At 47.9% G+C, this 26,484-nt stretch overlaps 1 protein-coding gene across 1 annotated transcript in view; it reads left to right on the forward strand.

The window, feature by feature from the left end:
* Positions 1–26,484, forward strand: part of GABBR2 (gamma-aminobutyric acid type B receptor subunit 2) — a 370,111-nt gene that overhangs the window by 316,925 nt on the left and 26,702 nt on the right. The gene's annotated exons all lie outside the window — the stretch shown is intronic.

A 26,484-nucleotide genomic window follows, 5' to 3' on the forward strand; every position in this document is an offset into this window, starting at 1 on the left:
GAGCGGCAGTGGCTGTACCGTACGACTTCCCTACCTGTAGCAGATTCTACTGAGAAAACTGGAGTGGAGTTTCCTTCTCTCACTGCACTATTAGGGAAATCTTTTTGTGGGATTTAGTGTGAATTTTATCAGTAAAACTAAACTGGAAACAGTCATTTTATGCATCGAGGATAGAGGTTTTTATCCTTCTGGACAAGAAGCGTTTTCTAGCAAATAAGATGCCGGGCCTCGTTTGTCTGGAGACAGGCAGAGGGTTCGCTCAGCCCGGTAAGAAGTTATGCAGAGCAGTGGCAGAGAACGCTGTTTCCTGACAGCGCAGATTTAGGGGAAGGATTTAAGGCTGTGTGCCTCCATCTCGCTGCCTTACGTGTCCATCCGGGGAGGAAGCGGGACTCCAGACAGGCACAATCAGAGCTGGCAGAGGACAGACCTGCGCTGGCTGTGCCCATGGGCCAAGGGGGCAGGAGCTCAGCTGAGGTCACTCACGCAGATGGGCTGTGGCTAGAGGGGAGATGACATCTGGTCATCACTCATCTGCACCGTTGGCGAAGGAGCAGACCTGCCCCCAACTCCATCCCAGGGGAATTCACCACCCACCACCAGGATTTGGAAATCCAGACAGGCTATCAACGGGAGGAAGGGTTGTTACTGGCTAACCGGGCCCCCTGGCTAGGGAGAGCCTGGGGTGATGATAATCACAAGCAGTAATGCTAATAACAGTAATAAGAGTGGTGATGCTGGTAGCTAGATGTGTGTGTTAATTCACTGAATCCTCACAATAACTCTGTGGAATAGGTGCTATCCTGAACTCCATGTTAATGATGAGGAAACAGAAACCCAGAGAGATTATATAAGGCACCCAAGGTCACCTAGCAGGTTAGTGGCAGCATCACCAACTATCGTCTCCCCCACTCCCCGACCCTGCCTTTCAATGCACGACAGCACTTCATAGTTTTCAGGTGTATCCACAGACCCTTGGTCACTGGTCTGTGAAGTGGGTTGGGCAAAGAAGTGTTTTCACATTTTGCAGACGAAGCCTAAAAATAGGTAACAGGCAGACTGAGCGCCCAGGATATCACGGAAGGAGAAAAGGCGCGTCAGGCGGACCCCATGGGAGGACCTGGAGCTGGGGCAGATGGGCAGAGAGCAGACCCCGCTGGGTTGATGCTGAGCCCAGTGGCAGCCGGCGAGGCAGGGCACTGTCACCTCCGCTCAAGGTTAAGGTCGGGGCGGAGCGTGCACAGGATCCCCTGGGATCTGGCTGTGGTGGGAGAGGCTGCGGGGCTAGAGTCGGCGACTCTGGAAATAAATCCAGGAAGCCTGTCCCCCTGGACCGTTTACAGGAGGTAGACCTTGTGCAGACCATAAGTATGAGGGACAGTTTGCTACCACCCACATTACCTTTCTTCCTCGCTCTCTGTAGTAAGTACTGCTGCTCTTCATGGCTCCGCACATACAGCGCGAGCCCCTTTCCAGACCTTCCAGGGAATGGTTTTCAAACTGAGGAGCAGCCGGGTGCCACGGAAGTGCTTCTCTGTGTAGATGAGGAAACTGAGCCTGGGAAGGAAGGGCGCCCTGCCCGCGGCATCTAGACTTTTGAAGGAGGGTGGCTGCAGGAGAGCCACATCCCTGGCTCAAGTTCCCCACACCTTGTCTCTGTGTTTCCCTCCAAGAACCTGTGGAGGTTTCTCTCTAAACCTTTCCTGGCCTGATGCTCGTTTCTCCTCTAAGTTTAGGGTTGCCCTGTCATTCTGTTGCCATGGTAGCAGAACCTTTGATTTGTCGACCCACAGCCCTGTCGGTTTATTGTCATTTTTCCACCAAACATCTCTAAAGTATCAGTTGATTTCCCTCAGACCCTCCTCTGTGAGACTCAGCGTGATGGTTGAACACTGTGCCCAGGGACTAAGGGGTCCTAAGTCCTCCTCAAGGGGCTGTTTGCTCCAGAACCCCCAGTGAGAGAGAAAGCTTATGCTTGGGGGACAGGTGATCAAAGATCTGTGTGGTCCGTTCTCTCCTCCCCTCAGACCACACCTACCTCGGATGCCTTTGGTCGCTCTGGACACTCTAAACACCCCAGGATTCCAGTCACAGGCCTTGCTCTGTGTTGCACTTTCAAGCCTTTGCCCGTGCTGTCCCCCCTTCCAGAACCTTCTCTGACAAGTAAATGAACTTCAGTTCCAGGCCCCTGTATTAGCCAATGTGTTCCTGAGCTCCACCAGATTTAAGCGCCTGCTCTTCCCCAGTCTGGTCCCCAGCATCTAGGCATCCCCTGTCAGGACACTTAGCATGTTGTTCACCCCTGCTGAGTGCTTTTCTGCCGCACCCACCCCTCCTGGGCCACATAGATCACTCTCCTGCACCACCCAGCCCAGCACTGCCGCATGCTGGGAGACCTCACCTCGCTGGGGAGACAGAGGTGAGCACAACAGCGTGACACCTTGAGCTCATGGGGCCCACCAGCTAGTGGGGGGCAGACAGTAAACACGCAAATATGCACAGTCACTTTAGATTGCACAGATTCTGATAGCAGCTGGAAGTAAATAAACAAGATGAAGGGTTTGAGAATAACAGAAGAGTCCCAGAATAACTCATGGAAGAGATTCTCTCAGTGCGAGTGTCCAGGGAATGAAACTCTGATTCTGGAGTCCGACTGGAGGCATGCCGGCTCCACATTTATTCATTTGTACATAATAAATATTTATATAGCACTTGTCATGTGCTAGATACTGTTCTAAATACATGATGTTTATCATTTTAAAGGAGTTTTTATGCTTAATTAATAGGCTTTATTTCTTAGACCAGTTTTAGGTTTACAGAAAAATTTAATAGAAAGCATAGAGAGTTCCCATATATGTCCCACCCCACACCCCATAGTTTCCCCCGTTATTAACATCTTGCATTATGTGGTATGTTTGTTACAATTGAACCAATACTGACACATTGTTATTCGCTAGAATCCATAGTTTACATAGAATTCACTCTTTGTGTTGTACATTCTATAGATTTTGCCCAATGCATAAAATTATGTATCTACCATTACAGTGTCATACAGAACAGTTTCACTGTCTGAAATATCCTCTATGCTTACCAACCCCTGGCAGCCACTGACCTTTTACTGTCTACATAGCTTTGCCTTTTCCGGAATGTCATATAGTTGGAATCATACACAATGTAGCCTTTTTAGACTGGCTTCTTTGACTTAACAATATGCATTTAAGATTCCGCCATGTCTTTTCATGACTTGATAGCTCATTTCTTCTTATCAATGAATAATATTCTATTGTATGGCTGCACCACAGTTTATTTGCCCACTGAAGGACATCTTGGTTGCTTCCAAGTTTGGGTAATTATTAATAAAGCTGCTATAAACATTTTTGTGTAGGGTTTTATGTGGACATAAGTTTTCAACTAATTTGGGTAAATACCTAGGATCAGGATTGCTGGATCATATTCTACAAGTATGTTTAGTTTTGCCAAACTGTCTTGCAAACTGGCTGTACCATTTTGCATTCCCATCAGCAGTGAATGGGAGTGTCTGTTGCTCCATCCTTGTCAGCATTTGGTGTTGTCAGTATTTTGGATTTTAGCCATTCTAATAAGTGTATGGTAGTACCACATTGTTGTTTTAATGTACAATTTCCTAATGACATATGATGTGGAACATCCTTTCATATACTTATAGCATTTGCCACACGTATTTCTTCTTTGGTGAGGTATATGTTCAGATCTTTTGCCCACTTTTTCATTAGATTGTCTTCTTATTGTTGAGTTTTAAGAATTCTTTGTCTATTTTGTTTGTTTGTGGTGGTTGTTTTTGGCCGCACCACACAGCTTGTGGGATCTTAGTTCCCCAACCAGGGATTGAACCCAGGGCCACAGCAGTGAGAGCACTAAGTCCTAACCACTGGACCGCCAGGGAATTCCCTCTTGGTATATTTTGGATAAAAGAACTTTATCATATATATTTTTTGCAAATAATTTCTCTGAGTCTGTATCTTGTCTTTTCATTCTCTTAACATTATCTTTAGCAGAGCAGAAATTTTTTTACTTTAATGTAGTCCAAGTTAACAATTTTTTATTTCATGGACCATGTTTTTGGTGTTGTGATCTGAAAACTCATTGCGAAACCCATGGTCACCTAGATTTTCTCCTGTTATCTTCCAGAAGTTTTATAGCTTTGTGTTCTACATTTAGGTCTATGATCAAGTTTGAGTTAATTTTTGTAAAAGGTGCAAGGTCACTGTCTAGATTCATTTTTATGCATGTAAATGTCTAGTTGTTCCAGCACCATTTGTTGAAAATACTATCCTTTCCCCACTGGATTGCATTTGTGTCTTTGTCATAGATGAGTTAACTGTATTAGTGTGGGTCTATTTCCGGACTTTGATTCTGTTTCACTGACCTATTTGTCTGTTCTTTCACTAATCCCACACTGTCTTGATTCATAGTTTTATGGTAAGCCTTGAAGTCAAATAAGTTGAATAATATCAGTTCTCTGACTTTTATTCTTCAATATAGTGTTGGCTATTCTGGGTCTTTTATAAAAAGTCTCCATATAAACTTTAGAATCAGTTTGTTGATATCCACAAAGTAACTTGCTGGGATTTTGATTGGGATTGCATTGATTCTGTAGATCAAGGTGGAGAAAATTGACATCTTAACAATATTGTGTCTTTCTGTTCATGAACATGGAATCTACTTTGATTCAATCTACTTTGGGGTTTTTTTTGTTTTTGTTTTAACATCTTTATTGGAGTATAATTGCTTTACATTGTTGTGTGATTCAGTCTACTTTGATTTCTTTCATCAGTGCTTTGTAGATTTCCTCATATAGATTTTATATATATTTTGTTAGATTTACACCTAAGTATTTTATTTTGTTTTTGGTGCTAATATAAATGGTGTTGTGTTTTTGTTTTTGTGTTTGTTTTTACAAAAGTCTTTTGAATCCTACAGCCTTGCTTGCTAGTTCCAGGAGGGTTTTTGTTGATTCTTTGGGACTTTCTACATAGACAGTCATGTCATTGACAAAAGGACAATTTTGTTTTTTCCTTCCCAATCCATATGCATTTTATTTCCTTTCTTGTCTTATTTTTGTATTAGCTAGCACTCCCAGCACAATGTTGAATAGGAGTGGTGAGAGAGAACAACCTTGCCTAGTTTCTGATCTCAGAGGGAAAGCATCTAGCTTCTCAACATTAAACATGATGTTAGTATATCATTTTTTTCCTAAATGGTTTAAAAATATATACAAAGTGGTTCTGTTGTCCAAAGCTGAGGGTGCCTTTGGGGAGGTGATAGGAAGGACAAATGATGACACAGGCAGAGCCCGGGTCATTAGGGACCTTGTGTGCTAAGCAGAAGAGTTTAAAATTCAAAATGAAAGACATTTAATCAGGGAGTGACATGATCAGATTTGACCTGGCGGCAGGGTGAGAACAGATGAAGGGGTGAGGCTGAAGGCCCAGCAGTGGCTCAGAGATGGTTTCTGCAGTAATCCAGGCAGGAGCCAATGGCCACCTAAAGCAGGGCAGTTGCAGTGGGAACAGAGAGAAGTGGGTGGATTGGAGAGATAATAAGGAAGCAGACGTGACAAGGCTTGGTGATTGATTGACTCTAAGGGGGAAGGAGGGCAGGGAGGCAGCAAGGGCAATGCCCGGATTTCTGAGTGGTTGGTGGATGGCGAACCTCATCACCGAGGTCAGGTGCAGAATGAGGAGTGAGTTTTGGAGGGCATGTGAGGGGTTCATTTCTGGGCAGAAAGAAGATTGGATGCAGGGTCCTAGAGCACAAGGGAGCAGTTTGTCCAGTAGATAGGGATTTGGGGGAGAGGCGGTTAATACGTTGAGGATGGGAGCTGTGGGGGTGAGTGTGGTCTCCCAGAGAGTGGGTACAGTCAGAGTGAAGATGTCCTGACTGGAGCCTGAGGAATAACTAAGCAGTGATGGGAACAAGAGGAGAAGCCAGGGCAGGGGACTCTGATGTAGTGGTCAGTAACAAATCGGGTAGCCAGGAGAGAGGGCTGCCTACAGATAGGAGCAAGGGAGAGAAAGCTGTCCCTGCACGGGAGGAATTTGAAGAAGGAAGGAGGGGTCTCCAGAGATGAACACTCCAGACCAAGGCAAGGACTGAGGCTCCCTCACCCTCCACCCAATGACTTGGCCCCGTCCTCAGTACTCCTGCATTGCACCTTGCTTCCTCTGCTTTACGGAGTCTGAGGGGAAGATTGGCTGTTTCTGCATTTCACAGGTAGCAGGGGTGGATAAATCTGCCAAGTATGTTAAAAAGGTTTTTAAAATACAATTTATATTCTTGGGAAAAAGGGAAAAACTCTCCTTTTTTGTATACCTACAATACAAGTGGCGATGGTGAATAGGTATTGGACATACGGGTGTGGGGTTCAGGGAGAGGTGTGGGCTGGAGATGGAAAGTTGGATGCAGTCAGCATATAGATGACACAAAGCCTTGGGTGAGAGCACTGGGGGGCATTTAGATGTAGACAAGAAGGGACCAAGGACAGACCCTCAATTATTCCCATGTTTGGAGACCCGGGAGGTAGAAGGGAAACAGCAAAGGAGACCTAGAAGGAGAAACCATAGAGACAGAAAGAAAATCAGATGAGTCTGGTGTCTAGGAAACCAGATGAAGAAAATGTCTCAAGGAGGAAGTTTGGATGAAGCGTGTCAAAAGCTACTTTTAGATCAAGTAAGATGAAAACCAAGAATTGACACTGTGTATGTGTGTGCATATACACACACACCCATGTGGGTTTTTGTTTTTGGTGGGTTTTTTTTTTTTGCTTTTAAGGAAAATAATTTGAGAGAATTTCCCCTGAAGTGAAAGCAGTGCATACTGATGGCGTGAAGACAGCCTGTGAATCTAGGTGGAAGGATTCTTTGCTTTTTCCCAAGCCTTTCTTCTCTACCAGGCCACCACCTATGCCTCCACTTGACCATTCTGAAATGGTTTTGAAATGGAGAGGAGATGGCGGACAGCACTAAAGGCCACCAATGTTGAACCCCCAGAGAGCCCCAGGCAGACACTGAGGCAGCATCCTGAGGCTGCCTCTGCTCCCTGAGCCTCCCCGCATCCGCTTCCCAGACAGGTGGCAGCAGAGACAGAATCATGTGCAAGTCGGTCACCCACGGGAGCTATGTACGTGTGTGACGTTCACTTACAGAAATGGCAGCAGGCTGTCCACACTGGCTGCCTGACAGCCCGCCTCAAGAACCGCCTGCGTCCTGGATTCTGTGCCTTTCTGGCCATTTGGGCAGTGACCAAGTAAAGGGCAGTGTGGGACAGAGCAGTATTTCAGACTTTCCTCCATATTCCATGCTTTGACCGTGCTTTTTGAAGCAAATGGGGTATTTGGAAGTCATGGACTGCCCTTGGCTCTGAAACTGGCATCTTATTTCAGTTATGTTTCTATGGAAATGGATATTGGAAGAGGCAAATACATAGAGTTTTAAATAATTTTAACTCTTATCTTCTGCCTCCCTCTACAGTTGCTCTGAAAAAAAGCCAATCCTAAAGCAGACACTTTCAGAAACGTCTGGTATCTTCATAAAGCTTGTCCAATCTCCATCTCACACTATTTATTTTGAAAAAAGAGATATCAGAATGTCCAGGGTGAGGGGCATGCTAAGGGTCAAGGTGAACCCTGCTCTCTGGGCTGCACATGGGCAGCCTGGTGGCCCAAGGCTTTGATGCCAAGGTCACATTCCAAGTGATGGGTCATCGCCACCAGCCCTGAACAGTAGGACAGGTCTCTCATCCATAGTCATCCATGGGTTTCTGGATGGCCGTCCTCAGGCCCCACCGGATGCAGACCACGCCCCAGGCAGGGTAGTGGGACTCTGCAAGGACTTCGGGTGGGTTCATTAGCTGAGAGCCACCCCAGTGAGCCTGACTAACTCCTCCCAGGAGAGGACTACACCATCTGATGTTCTGACCATGCCATTCTGCTGTTTAAAATCCTTGCCATCAAAAAAATGTCATGAAGAACCTAGGGGTAAGACAGGAATAAAGACACAGACCTACTAGAGAATGGACTTGAGGATATGGGGAGGGGGAAGGGTAAGCTGTGACAAAGCGAGAGAGAGGCATGGACATATATACACTACCAAACGTAAGGTAGATAGCTAGTGGGAAGCAGCCGCATAGCACAGGGAGATCAGCTCGGTGCTTTGTGACCACCTGGAGGGGTGGGATAGGGATGGGGGGAGGGAGGGAGACGCAAGAGGGAGGAGATATGGGAACATATGTATATGTATAGCTGATTCACTTTGTTATGGAGCAGAGACTAGCACACCATTGTAAAGCAATTATACTCCTATAAAGGTGTAAAAAAAAAAAAAAGTCCTCGCCATCAGCTAGAGGATGAAGCCCTCACTCCTTAGCAGTTCAAGGGGACCTCAATGACCCAGTGACCTGGTCTCATTTGCCTCCCCTGCCTCATCTCTCGGCCCCTCCCTCCTCCCTGTGCTCAGCTCCCCTTATTAATGGCACTTCTCCAAAACGTCACCCGCTCTCCCCCCACGCCTCTGCATTTGCTGTCCTCCTCTACCCAGAACACCCTCCTTCCAACCCCAATACCCTGTCTTCATGTAAAAAATTCCTACTTGACCTTCAAGAGGCAGTCAGAAGCGTCTTCTCCAGGAGCATTTGGAACAGCGGGCTGCCTTGGATGCCTTTGTCTAGGCCCCTGCCTCACCCTGTTGGCCCCCTCATCTGGTCACAACAGTGGTAATTATTTGTCTGTGCACCTGGCCCCTCCTAGTCTGTGACCTCCTCAGAGGCCAAGGCCATCCATGTGTCCCCAGCACCCAGTGGCAGGGTCTGGCTCACAGTAAGTGCTCGGTAAATATTTATTGAATAAATTGTTCCCTCCACCTAGAACTCTCTCCCCATGCCTCCATATGTCCAAATTCAACCCATCCGTCTGGGCCCATTAAGCTGGCTTCTCCAAGAAATGTCTTTGCCAAGCTGCAATTTAATTTAATATTACACCCTCACCTTTTATCAAGGGCCCAATTACAGGGCTAAAGCTGCCAATTGAAGAATGATTCAGCATCTTCTATAAAAGGCTATTGTTCAGTTTGTGACTTAATGCCCCTGAGATAAAGATCCACAGGATAGATCCCCACAGACTTTAGTGCCAGGAAATGGGTGTGCTTCCCCACCGCCACCCGCCATGAACTTGTATCTCCTTCCTTCCTTCAATCAAGCAATCATAACTGAATAAGCCACTCTGTTTTCTTTTTAACCTTGGCTGCCAGAAAGTTGGAGCCAAATTCAACACTCAGCCACAATAACCATCTTTTCTCAGGTTCCTGGAGGATTATCTCGCCTTCTGATCGTTTGTCTTTATTTTTAATTGTCCTGTTGTGTTTGGGCTTTTATTTTGTGCTGCCTCAGCCCCTTTGGGAGAGGAGGCAAGGTGTAAGTTCCAGATTAAGTTATTAAAATGAGAATGCTAGATGAGATTTAACTGGAATGATATGCCAAAGAGACGTTTTAAGGATGCCTGCAGACAACCTCCTTCTGGCAGGGGTCCCAGCTGCAGTCGGCACTGTGGACCCCATGTATGGACAGACAGCTCTGCCAGCCACAGCTAGGTTTCTGGAACATCTTGCCTCAGAAGGCATCTTAGGTCCATGGGAGACTGCAGTTTATTTCAGTTTCGTTATTGGCTTCCCTAGTGTCTTCAGGAGGTACTTGGGATCCAGAGGCCCCTCAGGAAACAGAGCAAAAGATGCAGAGCCATTGCACCAGGGGACAGCCCTGAGGCAAGAAATTCTCTGGTCTCTACCTGTCCAGGTGCTCTGCAGGGGGTGGGCTGTTTACTAGGAATTTTCAAGTGCCATGGAGCAGAACAGCTGGAAAATTATCTGCAATACTGGCCTCTTCTGACCACTTGTGTCTTGCTAAAGCCATTCCAGTTCTTGAGCAAAGACTACCTTTAAATTTTGATGATTTTCCCCCATGTCCATGTTGGCAGAAACACAGGCTGTGGCACCTACAGAAGCATTCCCTCTTTTTTGTGGGGGAATTCCAACCAACCCACCTCTTTGGAAATGGTATGTCATCCCGGCGCTCCTTCAGCATTTATGGGGGGCCTGTTATGTGCTGTGCTCAGGCTCCCTTGAGGACTGCAGTCTGATGGGCAAAATTAAATGCACACAGGGTGGGTTGTCGTCTTCTCCATGACACATGTCTGCAGACTCTTGGTTTTACGTTTGACTTACTGGGCTTACTTTTCTAAAATATGAGCCAGGATCGTGTTTGTATGTAATGTCCCTCAGAGGGTGAAAAGTGAGAGAGAACAGGGTGTGCTAGGTTTTGCTGTGGTAACAACAACAGCAACAAAACTCAGTGGATTAAAACAACAGAGACTTCACTCATCATAGCATTTGTTCATAGAGGATCCATTGTAGCTTCCACCCATAACATCCTCACTCCAGGACACAGCTGGTGGGCACCTTCTGGGACAGTTTTTGTGGCAACAGGAAAGAGTGTATGGCAAGTGACTTTTAAGGCTTCTACTCCAAACTGTCACATGTCACTTCCACTCATATTTCATTGGCCCTATCATGTTAATTCTCCATGCTTGGGTTCAGTGGGGCAGGAAAGAGCAGTCCTACTATGTGCCCAGGAGAGAAAGAACCAGGTATCGATGTTCAGCCATAAAGACTACTGTAGTGCCTCCCATCCACTTCCTAATCACTGTCACAGCTGCTGCCCCCCATTCGAATGTGAGCTCCATGAGAATAGGGAAGGAGCAGAGTTGTATATTATTCTCTGCTGTATCCCCAGCACCTGCAAACGTGCCTGGCACATAGTACACACTCAATAAATAATATCAGTTGAACAACTGAATGAAGCCAGTCTTAGGGCAATTTTATTTTGAGATCAATGAAATATTCTCTGAGAAGTTCTGTGCTAGTACTGCATACTCTACTGTCAAATCCTATCCTAATCCATCACTTCTGTCCATCTTCACTGCTGCCACCAAGGACCCAAGTACCATCATCTCCCACCATCTCGCATCCCAGAGGGGCCACTATGAGGCAGAACTACAGCTGACACACAATGGACAACAGGGCTGATGAGTAAAGAACCTTTATTGTGTAGGCCACTAAGTTGTTGTTTATTGTTGTTGCCACAACTTTCTAAGCATGTTCCCTGCTTCCACTCATAGACCCTTCCAAGCCATTCTCCATGGCAGACATATATCTTTTTTTTTTTTTTTTGGCTGCATTGGGTCTTCATTGCTGCACGCAGGCTTTCTCTAGTTGTGGCCAGGGGAGGCTACTCATCATTGCGGTGCGCGGGCTCCTCATTGCAGTGGCTTCTCTTGTTGCGGAGCGCAAGCTCTAGGCACACGGGCTTCAGTAGTTGTGGCTCGTGGGCTCTAGAGTCCAGGCTCAGTAGTTGTGGCCCACGGGCTTAGTTGCTCTGTGGCATGTGGGATCTTCCTGGACCAGGGCTCGAACCCATGTCCCCTGCATTGGCAGGCGGATTCTTAACCACTGCACCACCAGGGAAGCCCTATCTTTTTTTAAGATATAATTCACATACCATAAAGTTCAGTTTTAAAATGTATACTGCAGTGTTTTTTAATATTGTATATTTGTAAGGCTGTACAACCAATCCTCACTATCTAATTCCAGAAAATTTTCATCACCCCAAAAAGAAACCCTGTTCCTTTTACACATCACCCTCTATTTCCCCTTCCCTCCAGCCCCTGCCAACCAATAATCTACTTCATGGCTCTGTGGATTTGGCTACTCTGGAAATTTAATATAAATGGAATTATACAGTATGTGGCTTTTTGTGTCTGGCTTCTTTGACTTAGCATAATGTTTTTAAGGTTCTTCCATGTTGTAGTATGTATTGGTACGTCATTCCTTTCTATGGCTCAGTAATATTCCCCTATATGGATGTGCCACATTTCATTTGTCCATTCATCAATTGATGGATATCTGGGTTGTTTCCACTTTTTGACTATTACGAGCAATGCTGCCATGAGCATTTATGTACAAGTTTTTATGTGAACATATGTTTTCAATTCTCTTGGGGGTGTGTGTGTGTGTGTGTGTGTGTGTGTGTGTGTGTGTGTATTATATATATATATATTACATATATATGGGGGGGGAGAGAGAGAGAGGGAGAGAGAGAGAAAGAGACGGGTAGAATTGCTATGTCATATGATAACTCTGTTTAACATTTTTAGGAATTGCTAGACCATGCCACAGTGGCTGCACCATTTTACATTCCCACTAGCAATGCATGAGGGGTCCAGTGTCTCCATATTGTCACCAACACTTGTTATTTATCTGCCTGGTTGATTATAATCATCCTGGTTGATTATAGATGTGAAATCGTATCTCATTATGGTTTTGATGAGAATGACTATCAAATGACTAATGATGTTAAGCAGTTTTTCATGTACTTATTGGCCATTTGTATATCTTCTTTGGAGAAATATCTTCTTAAGTCCTTTGCCCATTTCTAATTGAATTCTTTATCCTTTTGTTGTTGAGTTGTAAGAGTTCTTTACATAAAGATAGGCTAGATTTGTGGTTTTCAATCCTGGCCACATCACCCCAGAAAAGATCTTTTTGAAAATACTGGTACTCATGTCACACCCCCCAGAAATTGATTTAATTGATTTAGAAAGAAGCCTGGACATTGGGGTTTTTTAGAAATTGCCACGGGTTCTGGTGTGCAGCCAGGGTTGAAAGTTTCTGAACCAGAGCCAGCCTCACCAACCTATAGGAAGGGCCCAGGACTGCACTTTGGATACCAGAGTTAGAAACCGACCCAGGACAATACCTTTAAGGCTAAAAAATGAGGGAAGAAACACCTGAATCCAAGAAACCGGAAGTCCACATGGCCCCTGCCAACCCTTACCCCAGTTCCCAGCTAGAGACTGTGATGGTGACACAGGAAATGCAGACTGGGGGGTGGGGCCTGGGAAGGCTCATATGTGTGGATCCCACAGAGCTGAATGAGCCCCTCCAGTCTCATGTTTTCCTGAAAGTCCTTGAATCATCATTTGAACAATTGTTTCCCCAGTGGAAGTCAGAGAGCAAGGAATAGGAAAGAAAGAAAAACTACGAGTTTTCTATTTCTGTAGCATTTTTCATTGCAGTTGAGAGGCAGAGGGTGAGCAAATTGCAGACCAGAACTCTAGGTGGGTTAAAAAATCAGCTGCAGGAAGCCACCAACCACAGAAACCAACAGGGAAGCAAGGGGCAAGGGAACCACAGTGTCAGGGCACCTCGACACCCACAGTGGCTCTGCAATAGAACCGTTGGCCACTTAGTGGGATGTTCATTATTTTCTGCCACTGTTTGGCTTGGAGTGTCTCCCTAAAGTAACAGTGGATTAAACTGCAAATACTGAGTCACTTTGACCTTGACATAGGGTGGAATACTTCACATGACCCACAGATGCTCAGTTCAGTTCAGAAGACACTGACACAACCTGTGGACCCCTCCTAGGAGCTCAGGGGACAGCAGCATCATCATCCCAATTCTCAGTGCCCAGCCCACCCACTCCCCTGCCCTTCTCTGGACTGGGTCCCTAACCCCAAGTCTGTCCCACATGGGTACAGGTGCTCAACAGTTGGCAAACACATACTGTAATAATAAGAGTGCCTCACATTTCTATAGTATGCACAGTTTACAAAGCACCTTCACAGCCCCATTTTAGAGATGAGGAGACTGAGGCTGGAGAGGTGAGCTGACCAGCCTGAGAGGACCTACATATTAGAAAAATACCCAGCCCAGGCCATGTGGTATTAGATGACTTGGAATCAGTTCTGCTGGGATTGGTCTGTTGGCTTATTCATACTTCCTGCTTCTTTTTGCATCAGTCCCGTGTTTTACTTGGGTTTTTTTTGTTTTTTTTTTAATTTATTTATTTTTGGTTGAGTTGGGTCTTTGTTGCTGAGCGCAGACTTTCTCTAGTTGTAGCGAGTGGGGGCTACTCTTTGTTGCGGTGCGCTGGCTTCTCATTGCGGTGGCTTCTCTTGTTGCAGAGCTTAGGCTCTAGGCGCACGGGCTTCAGTAGTTGTGGCTCACGGGCTCTAGAGCACAGGCTCAGTAGTTGTGGCTCACGGGCTTAGTTGCTCCGCGGCATGTGGGATCTTCCCGGACCAGTGCTTGAACCCGTGTCCCCTGCATTGGCAGGCGGATTCTTAACCACTGCGCCAACAGGGAAGTCCCTTGGTTTTGTTCTAAAGAAACATTTTCTTCATTGATGTTTTCAAAATTATTAGCATCCATTGTGCCTAGTGTTCTCTTATAGATATTTAAATCTCTCTCACATCTGTGATTATCTGGTTGATATTTCATTAAGAGTGAAGCACTTGTGAGCAGATGTTCAAACCCAGCAAATTCAAATCTGAGAGCACTGCTTCCAGGTCCAGCCTCGTCCTCAGTAGCTGGTCTGCTCAGCCTTCATCCACGATGCCAACAAAGCTGCATTATCTTGGTAGTAACAATAGCAAAAATAATAATAACAGAGCTTTTGTTGAGTTCATACTATGTGCTAGACATTGTTCCAAGGGCTTTCCTTTATCAACTCATTTAATCCTCACAACAACCCCATGCAGTAGTTACCATTATTATCTCTGGTGTACAGGTGAGGAAACTGAGGCACAGAGGTGTTGAGTAGCATGGCCACAGTCACACAGCAAGGAAGTATGTAGCATTTAGCTCATAGTGGTCAAGCAAATGGACTCTAGAGTTACGCTTAACTTCTGATCCCAGCTCAGCCACTTACTGTGTGAAGTTAGGTAAGTGTCATGGGTTGAACTGTGACCCCACAAAAGATATGTCAACATCCTGGGCTTCCCTGGTGGCGCGGTGGTTGAGAGTCTGCCTGCCGATGCAGGGGACACGGGTTCGTGCCCTGGTCCGGGAAGATCCCACATGCCGCGGAGTGGCTGGGCCCGTGAGCCGTGGCCGCTGAGCCTGCGCGTTCGGAGCCTGTGCTCCGCAACAGGAGAGGCCACAACAGTGAGAGGCTCGTGTACTGCAAAAAAAAAAAAAAAAAAAAAAAAAAAAATTAAAGTTACCATGTGACCCAGCAATTCCATTCCTAGGTGTAAATTCATAACAGCCTGAAAAGTGGAAACAATCTGAATGTCCATCAACTGATGAATGGATAAACAAAGTGTGGTATATCCAGACAATAGAATATTATTCAGCCATAAAGAGGAATGCATGCTACAACACGGATGAACCTTGAAAACGTTATGTTCAGTGAAAGAAGCCAGACACTAAAAGGCCAAATCTTGTATGATTCCATCTATATAAAATGTACAGAATAGGCAGATACATACAGAAGTAGATTAGGGGGCTGGGGAACATGGAATGGGGAATGCCTGCTAACAGGTATGAGGTTTCTTTTTGAAGTGGTGAGAATTATCTGGAATTAGATAGTAGTGAGGGTTAAACAACATTTTAAACCCACTAAAAACCACTGATTGTACACTTTACAATTAAAGTGGTTAAATAGTGAATTTTTCTGAGTTCTATCTCAGTTTTTTTTTCTTTTTTAAGACAGGACAAGGTATATGAGGGCATTCCAAAGCAAGGGTAAGAGGAGGGGGAAATGGTCTTGGGGGACAGCAAGTGTCCAATGTAACTGGTGTATAATGCTTTGGATTTTTCTACTGTTGCTTCATAGCTTTAGAAGGCTAAAGGATTGTCAGCTCTAATCCCTACAGTATTCATTAGGGTGTTTTTGGCTGCAAGTAGCTCAAACTGGAGTACACAGTAGAGGGAACATATTGGCATCCCAGAAAATTCCAGAGGTAATGTGGAGTTCAGGCACAGTTTGATCAGGGATTAATTACATTTCTCTGTAAGGCTTTTGTCTCTGCCTTCCTCCATGTATGAAATATGTCATCATACTAGCTTCCCACGTGTTGTGGAGATATGAAAAGAAAGATACATTTCAACTAGGAAGACCTTAGAAGATTCCTTGGACAACATGGAATTTTAGCTGAGCTTTAATTATGGGCAAAAGCTCAAGGAGAAAATATTGGAGGCAGTGGCATTCCAGGAGGATGAAAATCCATGAGCAGGAAGGTGGAGGGTATGTCTGGGGAGAAGTTCAAGAATCAACTGGATCTGGCTGCCTGTGGATAGAAAGTAAGTGCAGAGCTGAAGGGAGCTTGTACTGTGACCTGGAGGCAATGGGGAGCCGTTAAAGGAATTTCAGCAGCAGAGCAGCGTGAGGAACCCTTCATAAAAGTTCACTCTGGCTCTCAGATGACATTACGGAGTTGTTACTTTTCTTAGGTATATGATAAAATTGTGGTTATGTGCATGGGGTCTGAAATTTACCTTCACATAGTTTAGTGGGGGAAAGTGTGTGTGTGTGGAGAGAGAGAGCAGATATGGCAAAATGTTAGCAATTTTTGATTCCTGGAAGAGAGTACACAAGTATTCCCTGTACTATTTAGCTTTTCATAAAAATCTGAGAAAAGGAGAAAAGGGGTGGGAGAGGCAGACCTCTGAGGGAGGGACAGGCTGGAGAAGTGATGTAGTGAGGGCCTGAAAGCCTAAACCCCAAGGGCTGGGGCTGAGGTGTCCTGATGCTGACATGGGCAGAGGGCTCGGGGCAGGTGGACGTGTTAATGAGGGAGGTGTAGTAGCCCGATGACTCTGCAGCTCCTAGCCTGAGGGCCCAGGAGGACCCCGGTGCCAGGAGCAGAGCTGGAAGACAGCCGAGGAGGAGCAGGAGAAGGAGCCTCCAAGGAGGGTCGTTTTTGCTCTTGGTAATCGATGCTTGCTTGTGTGACTAATGTTGACTCATAGAATTTCAAAGCTTGAAATGACTTAAGAAATCACCTAAACAGACCCCTCATTTCCCTGTTGGAGAAATCGAGGGTAGACTTACCCAAAGTCCCAAAGCCAGAGAAGTGACTGGGATAACCTACCAGTTTAAACCAGTCCTCATGTGCCTGTTTCCACCTTCCTGCCCTTCTCCTGAATGCTCTGGGAACCAGACAGAGAAGAAATGAGAGGAAGGGGGGACATGAGTTTTCTTAACGAATCCTTTCAAACATTTTCTGAATCTGTGTTAACTTGGAACTTTTCCTTGGCTGGATTGCTGCAGGGTGGTAGCTGGGGGGGCGGGGTGATAATAGTAACAGCTGACCCTGTCTGAGCCATTCACTGGGGCCAGGCACTGGTCAAGGGGCTTTACTCATATCAGTATATTTAATCTTTACTCCTATGAGGAGGTACTGTGTTTAGACCCATTTTACAGATAGTAACAGTGAGGCTAAATAACTGCAGCCAGGTTTCAGCATTTCTAAGTGGCAGAATCAGGACTAGAGCTCAGGCAGTCTGGCCTCTGGTCTGACATCTTTAACCACCTTGCCCTCAACTACATCACTGGGTGCAGGTCCCCCCATATTCTCAGTGACTGGCTGACTGAGTGATTGATTGATTGGTTTATTTTGCCAGGGAGAGGGTCAACAGCAAATTCTGTCCCCAGCCTGATTGGCATTTTTGCAGTAAATCAAGGCCTATTTATTACTCATAGAGTATTTTGGGGGTCCGTGATAAAAAAGAAATGCAAAACTTAATTTCACTTCCCCGCTACACTGCTCATTCTTTTTTAATAACCCTCTCTTATCAGCCTCCTGGCAGCTTTTGCATTCCTGTACATGTTAATTACTTTATTAATTACATTAATATCTTTGGTTCTGCCCAGCATATCTTGGTGCTTTTTGTTTCCAGCGTGCACCCATTTTGCCTTGTTCATTGGCATATGTGGGCCCAGTTCCCACTTCTAAAAGGGATTCTTTGAGCCTCAGTAAACACATGGCTTTCAATTAGTCACACAATCATCATTCCCATTTTCATCTCAGCCACGTCACTAATCAAGTGTTTTTAACATTCTCCCAAACAGAGTCTGTGTTGTGTTAAGTTTCTGACTTTGTTCCTCAACGCTTGTTTCCTCTCCAGGTCACAGCTCGGAGATCCCCACGAGCTAGCACTGACTGAGTGACACATAGTGAGATGTCCAGGAGGAGGAGCGAGAGTAGTTGAACCCTGGGGTATAGGGAGGCAGGGGTTTGTGAGATGAGACTGGAAGGTGACCTGGGAACAGATCCTGGGAGGCCTTGAATGTTAGCTGCAAAGTCCAGACTTTATCCTAAAAGCCATCATCTTCCCCAAGTATATGGCATGGAATACTAATCCCATTACATATCCCAAAATAAAAGGGAATGGGGAGATTTCATGGTCCAAAAGTTTAAGAAATGCCAGAAACAATGAATCTGCCTCTTGGAAACATACAATGGGCTTGAGCATGTTAAAATCTCTGCAAAGTCCTACAGTTTACAATTATTAACTAAAAATTTTTAATTTTAACTTTTAATAATAAATATTTTTAATAAGCATTTCCAGTACTTCTTTGCCCATGAAACTCTTTTTTCATTTGTAGGATGTAGCGTATTTACATTACATATAGGAGGAATATAATTTAGGAAGTGCTGATGGAGGGGATGAGGAGCCCTTTCGTGGGTTTTGAACCAGAGGGAACATGCTTAGACTTGGTTTTACAAAGGTGACTCTGGCAGTCAGTCAGAATGGTGGGGAGACTGGAGGAAGGAGGGGAAAGTGAAGCAGGCCCTGAACAGTTCAAGCAAGACGTAATAAGGATTTAAAGAAAAGTTTTCAAATGTTTCAATGTTTTCTTTCCATTTTATTTCAAGCTGCATTGTTGTCTTAAAATTGGAAAATCAGTGTTGCTATAATAAATCACAGCACAAGGGTTTTACTCAGGCATAAAATCTGAATGAAAAAAGCAATCTGTGCAATCTTCCATCTTCAAAGAAAGCATTTAGCCCAACAGGGTGTAGGGATACAAGAGTCATCTGTTGCTGCAAATCACCGGAGTTCATCGAGGTTTTCCAATCAGAGAGACCCAAATTCAGGTTCTAAGCCCACACCTTAGTGGCTCTGTGATGCTGGGCAAGTGACTTTGCTTCTCTATGTCTCTGTTTTCCCAACAGTAAAGAGGAAGAATAATCCTTTTCTCACAAGAGTTTCAAGGACTGCATGAGGGGATATGTGCGAAGTCCTTAGCACAGTGTCTGACACATAATAACATTAAAAACAAATAACTTCCCTTTTATATACATCAGGATAGGCTGGGCAAGGCTGTGGTAATAAAGAACCCCTAAATCTTAGCAGCTGAATGCAGCAAAGCCCTACTTCTCACTCATACGAGGTACACCTGTGAGTCCAGGTGGTCTCCAGGGCAACCGTCTCCCATGAGACATCTCATTATCTGGGCCCCAACACGGGGCAGCCCACAGATCTTGCAAACAGCTCTTCTGTGCTTCAGCCCACAAGGGTCAAATGTCACTTCTGCCTGCTGCCCATCAGCCAGAATTAGTCATGTGACTCCCACTAATGTACAGGTGCTGAGAACTGTGGGCCAGCAGATGGAATGTCCAGGGAGCTGTAGCCTCTGCCAGTCCTTCATTCCCTTTGGTCAGTCCACTTACCCTCTCTGAGCCTCAGTTTCCTCATCTGTAAAATAGAGCTAATACTTCCTATCCTACCTTACATTGGAGTGTTAGAGGGGCACATGTGATTATATATGTGAAAAACGCTAAGTTAAAGTTAGAAGCGATTATTGCTTACTTTATGCTGTGCCAAAGCCACATCACACTCTTTGGTACATAGGAAAAATGTAGAACTTCGACCCTCCTTATATCTATTGATACATTCCCCCAAGCCCATCTCACCTCTGGATTGCCCACCCCTCCTTTCATTTGGGTCTTTTAAATTATTTTTCAGTGAGATCAGTAAAGTAACTTACAAGTAGCCTTTGGTAGCCTATTTTTGGAATCGCACACTGGGCAGCACATCCTGCACGGAAAAGGTGACCCTAAAGTGCCATGAGGGATGACAAGGAGGCCACCAGTGCATTTCTTCAGGACAGCTGAGAAGACACTTAAGGGTCCCACTTCACGTGATCTATGGTTCCACAGATCCCTAAGGAACACTAGATGTGTGTGTGGTGGGGGAGGGCTGTTCCCTCCCCCCCACCTGTTGTTACCTAAATGTGGACATTGACAATACGGACTGCCAAGCTTCATGGTGTAGTTTGGCTGCAACATAACCAATGCTAGCTCAGAGGACAGCCCTAGGCAAGTAGGGCCCTAGGTGTGGGGAGGGGAAACAGTCTCACCCTCTCAGATCCTCTTGGAGACCTGTGTTCTCATCTGGGCCATAGCCCTTATGGAGATAGTGACAAGATGAAGGGTGGCCAGGATGGGCAAAGAATAAAAAACTGCCATACAGGAAGGGTTTATGTCAACCCGGCAAAGAGAGGCTCAGAGGGACACAGTCGCTGTCACTGTACTTCAGAGGGGCTGTCCTGGGTCCAAGGGGAGTCACGACCTGCAGGGCCCCAGAAGGCAGAGCCAAGACCAGTGGGGGCAGTTCTGGCGATAGAGATTTCAGCATAGGAAGAGGAAGGACATTCACCTTTCAGTCTGACCTAAGCAAAAATTCACTGGGCTTCCATAGAGGGTAATGAGTGTCTCATCACCAGAGGTGTGCAAAGAAAGGCTGGACAAGCTTTTGGCAGGGACTGCACACTAAGGAAGGGAAGTGAAAGAAGATGCTTGAGTCTCCTCAAGCCCCAAAATTGTATGATTCTACAAACTAGAATAATGTGGCCTAAAAAGACTTCTGTTTGTTGCTAATGGGTGTGTATGAGATGAGTTGAGAACAGCTTTATAGTTATGATGAATTGGAGCATCATGTTCACCTTGGAAACTCCATCATTGGTGCAGAGGAGAAAGCGCTGACAGGGGAGAGAAAACTGACCCAGAAAAGGAGCCCCTGTAGAGTAAAGAAGGGTCATGCACGCTCTCCCAGCCCGTTGAGGCCCGGGGATTCCAACGCACGGGCAACAGTGGCAGCAGCACCAATTACAACACCCTATTTTGGAACAGTCTTCGCAACACTGTGCTTTTGGGGTTCCCAATACACTTGCCTCCTTGAATGGCAACAGGCAAATGAAATGGATGCGTTGTTCTCGCATGTGTTACCAGGGGCGCGCGTCTCGCGTCTCGGCTTTGTAGTCCCGTGGCTTACTGTGCTCTGGCTTGACGCTCAGAACAACCCACAAAGCAGGTGACTCTAGCACTTCTCAGAAGAGAACCTGGGGCTCAGAGTGAACATGTGACAGACCTGGGCCAGACCCTCACCCAGAGGCAAGGAAGGTGGCTGTCCATTACGCCAGGGCACTGTGGGGTCGCCCTGCTTGCTGCCTTTAGCTGCAAGGCAAACCGTAAAATCTGAGATGCAGGAGGGAACAGGAGAGGGAACACTGGAGGCTCATCCAGGCAGCCACCTTCCTTTCTTTGGTGAGCCGGGACTCCCAGAATTATCCAGAGCTCCAGGGAGGAGCACAAACAACGGGGGACCCTGGGCTAGGAGTCATCCCTGGGCTCAAGTGCCAGGTCCTCGGATTTCTTGCTGTGTGGCCCTGGGTGAGTTATGGTCTATTCCTGGGCTCAGGGTTCTATGCAAAATGTCAGTGAGGCTAAACTTCTGGCGTTAGGCAGATCTAGTGACACTGGAAAGCATAAACTTGAGAGTCGTGCACAGCAGTGGTGGAGTATAGTAGCTCTCTCCAGGTTCCCAGTGCTCCAGCTTCCTGATTTAGAGCATCTTTGCACCCTAGTTCTGTTACCTCCCGTTCACACCAAGCTGGCATTGGACTTGACAACAGGGAGTCTCCGTGAACCACCAGCCAGGTTGTGCCCTGAGTTAGCAGCAGACCCCCGTGAAAGGGTGATAAGAGACAGGTGTGGGCATGGCCAGGCCAGGGCTGAGCAGGGCCAGCTCAGCTGCCTTAGGTCCAAAGGCTGGGCAGGAGAGAGGCCAGCCTGGCCAAGGACTGAGCTGGGCAGCTTGAGCAGGGCCTTGGGGGCTCCATTCACTTCTGGAGGCCACAGATCTCACCCCAGGCCAGGGAGAATTACCCACACAAGAGGCCCTTTGGCCTGGGGGTTGCTGCAGGATGTAGCGGGGCGGGCTTCAGCAGGCATTCCCAGGCCAGGCTGAAAGTATGGGTTAAGCGAGCTGCCTTGGGCCAGCTCAGGGCCAGGACCAAGTCTAGCTTAAGGCCGGGCTTCCCATCCTTTTCCGCATCGTGGTGCACATAGGAAGCAATATTTTCATAGGACCAGGGTGACCACAGAGGCTGCTTGTGGCTGGAGGTGACTGGCCCCAGCCCTGTGCCCCGAGACAGAGGAGAGCACCGTCCTGGGGCTTTGTAATCCATTAGTGGCACACGAGTGACCAAGCACCCTTTTGGGCAGCTCTGGATTTGTGTCTAAAGCAAAGGTTTGGGAAGTTAGGCAGACCTGGGTTCAAGTCGCTGAATGCCTGTGTAACCTTGAGCCCGTGGTTCGGCCTCTCCGAGCCTTATCCAGCATCCCCTAACATGGGGGTTGTACTAGGGCTCAGTCCTGTGGCAACAGTTTAGAGGAAGTGGGACAGTGTTTATGACACGCTTAGCCCAGAATCTGGCACGCGGTGAGCAGCCAGCACATGTCAGGGGGCAGGGAAGGACAAGCGGTGGAGGGGACGGCGCGGCAGGTGGAGGAAAGGAAGAAATCCAGCGCAGTTACCCCTACTTCGAGGCCACACCCCTCCCCAAAGAGAGAGGCAGGAAGCACAGGGGGCCTTGGATGGGCAGACGGGGTGACAGGACCTAGGAAGATTTCAAAGATGGAGGAATGCGGTGAAGGAAGGGCATCCCAGGACAAGGAAACGGCTCAGAAAAGGACCGGGAGGGAGATTATGGGACTGGGCTATGGATGAGGTGACAGGAGTCAGGGCTAGACAGATATGCCAGGGCTGATTGCAGAGGGTCACGATGCCGGGTTCGTGGGTCCGGGTGACTTTCCTGCGATTTGAGGAGCCGTGAAGCTCTCTGAACGTGGGATTAGCTTTGTGTGGAAGATCACTCTGGAGGAGGAGCTGGGGGGAGGGCAAAGGGCACAGGACAGGTAAGGAGGTCCTGGGAGGAGGCCCAGGGTCCAGTCTGACCTGGGTGGATGTGGGGCAGCTCTCTGAGCTAGCGAACCCCGGGGGGAACGGAAGGTCTAAGGGAGAAAGTGATGCTTTCAGACTGGGAAAGTTTAAGTAGGAGGGGCCGGGGCCCCGATCAGCAGGCAGAGGGCGTGAGTGCAGGGAGCTGAGAGGGCACAGCGGAGGAGGGCAAAGACCCAAAGAACTGGGAGAGTACAGGGCCTGGAAGTGAGAGTCAGGTGGCCTCGGGGAGCAGAGGACTAAACAGGGCCCTGTGCCCGTGGCTCTAGGAGGTCTCAGAGCCCACAGGGAGCACTGCAGTGGTTTGGAGGTGAGTGGTGGGAGGTAGAGAACGTAGACGGGGTACAGGCACCCTCTTCAGAGAACTCCACTGAAGGCCCAGAGAAAGGGGCCAAATGGCTTGAGCAGCAGAAAGCGGGACGGAACTTTGGACCAGGCTGGGGCAGGGCAGGGGGTGGGGGGAGGTGGGGTAACTCGCAGCAGAGGAGCGATCAGGAAGTGCTGGGGGGCTTCTGCCCTCATCATTTATCAGTTAGTGTGAGGGACAAACCGAGTGACTGTTGCCTCATTAAGCTCGTTTTTGTTTGTTTGTTCTCAGGGCTTAGTTTACGGCATCTCAGTCTCACCGTACCATGTTGGCATCTGAGGAACACAGGTTTCCCTTCTCTTCTGTTCTCGTCTGTCTGCTCTTCTTTCATTGTTCTCCTCACCCCTGCCCCCCGTCCCCCACCCCTGGCCGAGGCCCAGACACCCAGCTATGGGGGGGTCAGGCAGATCCCAGGACCACAAGAAGAAAGCGCAGTTCTGCTCTCAGGGTAGAGGCACAAGTAGCTCTCATGCGCACCCTGGGAAACGTGGTGGGCCCCGCCACGGGGAGCATGAGGGCTCCAGGCGTCCTGGTCCTGCTGAGCGCAGGTGCAAGCCAGACTCCAGGCAGCTGAGCCAGGGCGTGTGCTTACCGTCTGGGGTTGCCACCGCAGAGTCACCAGATGTGGGCGCTCAGAGGGAGGGGGCTTGCCTGCCCATGGTTGGCTCACAGACCTTTCTACTCAGTAACGCTGCTCCTACAAAAATCAGGTGATCACGGGAATAGTTAACCCACATTTCTACATATTGCAGTGTTGGCTGGGCCCTTGTGGGCCTTGAGATTCGGGAAGAACTGCCTCAACCCCCCAAGTTGGGAGGCCTGAGGACGTCGCGAGCCTGCTAGAGATATTGGCCCTCTCCCAGCCTTTCTGGTAGGCACAGTCCAGCTCCTGGTTCACAGATGCAGTCTCTCTTCTACCCACAGCACCCCAGGGCAAGTCTCAGGCCCTGTGCCAGGTTCACCAACGTTTCCCTCTCACCCATCAAACATGTCCTGAATTTTAGTAGAACTTCCTGAAGGTGCAGAAGTCTGTGGGGAAGGAACATGTGGCCCAGCCAGCTTCCCTCCTCCTTACTCCCCTCTCAGAAGCAACCAAATCTCTCTTGGCTCCCGGGGTGGATTTGGCCTCCTCTGAACACTTGGTGCCCATGGCACTCACCTTCCCAGAGCTGGCACTTTCCACCAAACTCGCGGCTCCCCCTGAGGGAAATTCTCATCAGCTGCTAAGACAGCAGTGATTTCTCCAACACTGAAGTGCAGCTGTCCTCACCCACATCAACTGCTTTCAATCACCTCTCTCTCTCCAATTCTTTTACCAACTGAAGAAAGAATAGTTGTCACACTGACTTCAGAAACATCGTTAGAATTAAAACGCCTTCCAAGCATTCGCTTGACACTGGAACAAGGACTGGAGCTGTGCTGGCCAGGCGGCCCAGATAAGGGAGGGTGGCAGACACGCCCAGCTCACGAGCAGTGACGCACACGGACAGGCCCTGTGCTGCCGAGTGTCTCATTTCCAAAAGAAGCCAGAAATCTGGGTGTTCATGTGGAATCACCTGAGGTTTAACTACTACCTGTGAAGTCTAAAAACGTTAAACACTGTATAGGTGAAGTAAAACACCTTTGGCCCTGCACACTACCTGAGGGGCAGAGTTTCTCTCTGTTCTAGAGCCGAGGGAAGACTCCCCACCCTGGTGACTGTCTGTTGAGGAGTGTGGAGCCGCCTCCCTGTCCCCAGTCGCCGGGCCATTGTTTCATTGGGGAAGTGCCTGTTTGGGCCCTGGTCGTCTCTCATTGCTCAGCGTGGGTCAGGCTTGCTGAGCAGTGCATGATGCCCCCGCCTCGTGCCAGGCAGGCGCTGCAGACCACACAGCTGACGCCTGGGAGGCAGCAGTGCCGTCACCCATTCACAGTGTGCCTTGTGGAAGCCCCACCATGAGCAAGCACCTCCTGGCTTCGGGTTCAATGGCAAATACCCAGGAGCTCTTCCTGCTCCAGTCCTGCCCCCTAGAAGCCTCAGACATAGGCCCACGGAGAGCAGGGGCACCCCTGAAGGCCCACCTCCACGGGGAGGGGAACAGCCAAGCCACAGAAGCTGAGATGCCCCCACCTGCTTTGCAGGAAAGAGGTCTGGCTTGGCTTTGCCTCTCACTTGCTGTGTCGCCTTAAGCAAATCTCTTGTGCTCTCAGAGCCTCAGTTTCCTCACCTATAACATGGGTATAAAATTCCTGGCTTCTAAGGTCAAAATCAAAGAGAGATCCTAGTATGAATGCATTTATGAGCTGCAAAGGGCTAGAAATGTGAGGGCCTATTATTGCACTTGTCAGCCCTTAACTTCCCCCAAGACAATCCTCACCCCAGCTATGACCTTTACACAGCCACAGAATTTCCTGCCAGATTCCAAGGTCAAACTCAGGATGTCTCTCTGAACAGGACCAGGCAGGGGTGCTGGCCCACTGGCATCCTAATGCTGAGCCCAGGCTCCTTGCCCTCCTCAGCCAGGTCCCAGCCACCTCCCCTACCTCATCTCCCCTCCGCCAAGAGGGACTCCGTGAGGGACGTGGCCAGTGTGGACAGGGTGAGCGGCTCTGGGCCCCATGCCTGCTGTTCTAGAAGCTGCCCCAGTACACCTGAGCAAGGGTGCATAGTACCAGCAGATTGAATAAGTCCAAAAGCCAGAGGTTGGCCCTCAGGCCAGCTCCAGGGGGCTGACTTGGCCATGTCTGGCACCTGGGAAGGGTAAGTCCCAATAAAGGTTGGCTGGCTCCCCCTGTGACAACCCGCAGCATGGTCCAGCGCACAGCGCATGGGACCAAGGTCAGGACACCTGCATCTCTGTCTCTAATCAGTCACCCACTTGCTGTGAGTCCTTTTCTGGGCCTCAGTTTCTCTGTCTGTAAAAAGAGGAACTGGACTAGAGCATAATCCCCTTAGTGTTTAGAAGCGGGGAGCCAGGGGAGAGGGATTTTGGCTGACACGGTGACTAGAGGGCATTC

This window comes from Lipotes vexillifer, unplaced genomic scaffold (assembly GCF_000442215.2).
Source record: "Lipotes vexillifer unplaced genomic scaffold, Lipotes_vexillifer_v1.1 scaffold809, whole genome shotgun sequence".
Taxonomy (NCBI): Eukaryota; Metazoa; Chordata; class Mammalia; order Artiodactyla; family Lipotidae; genus Lipotes; species Lipotes vexillifer.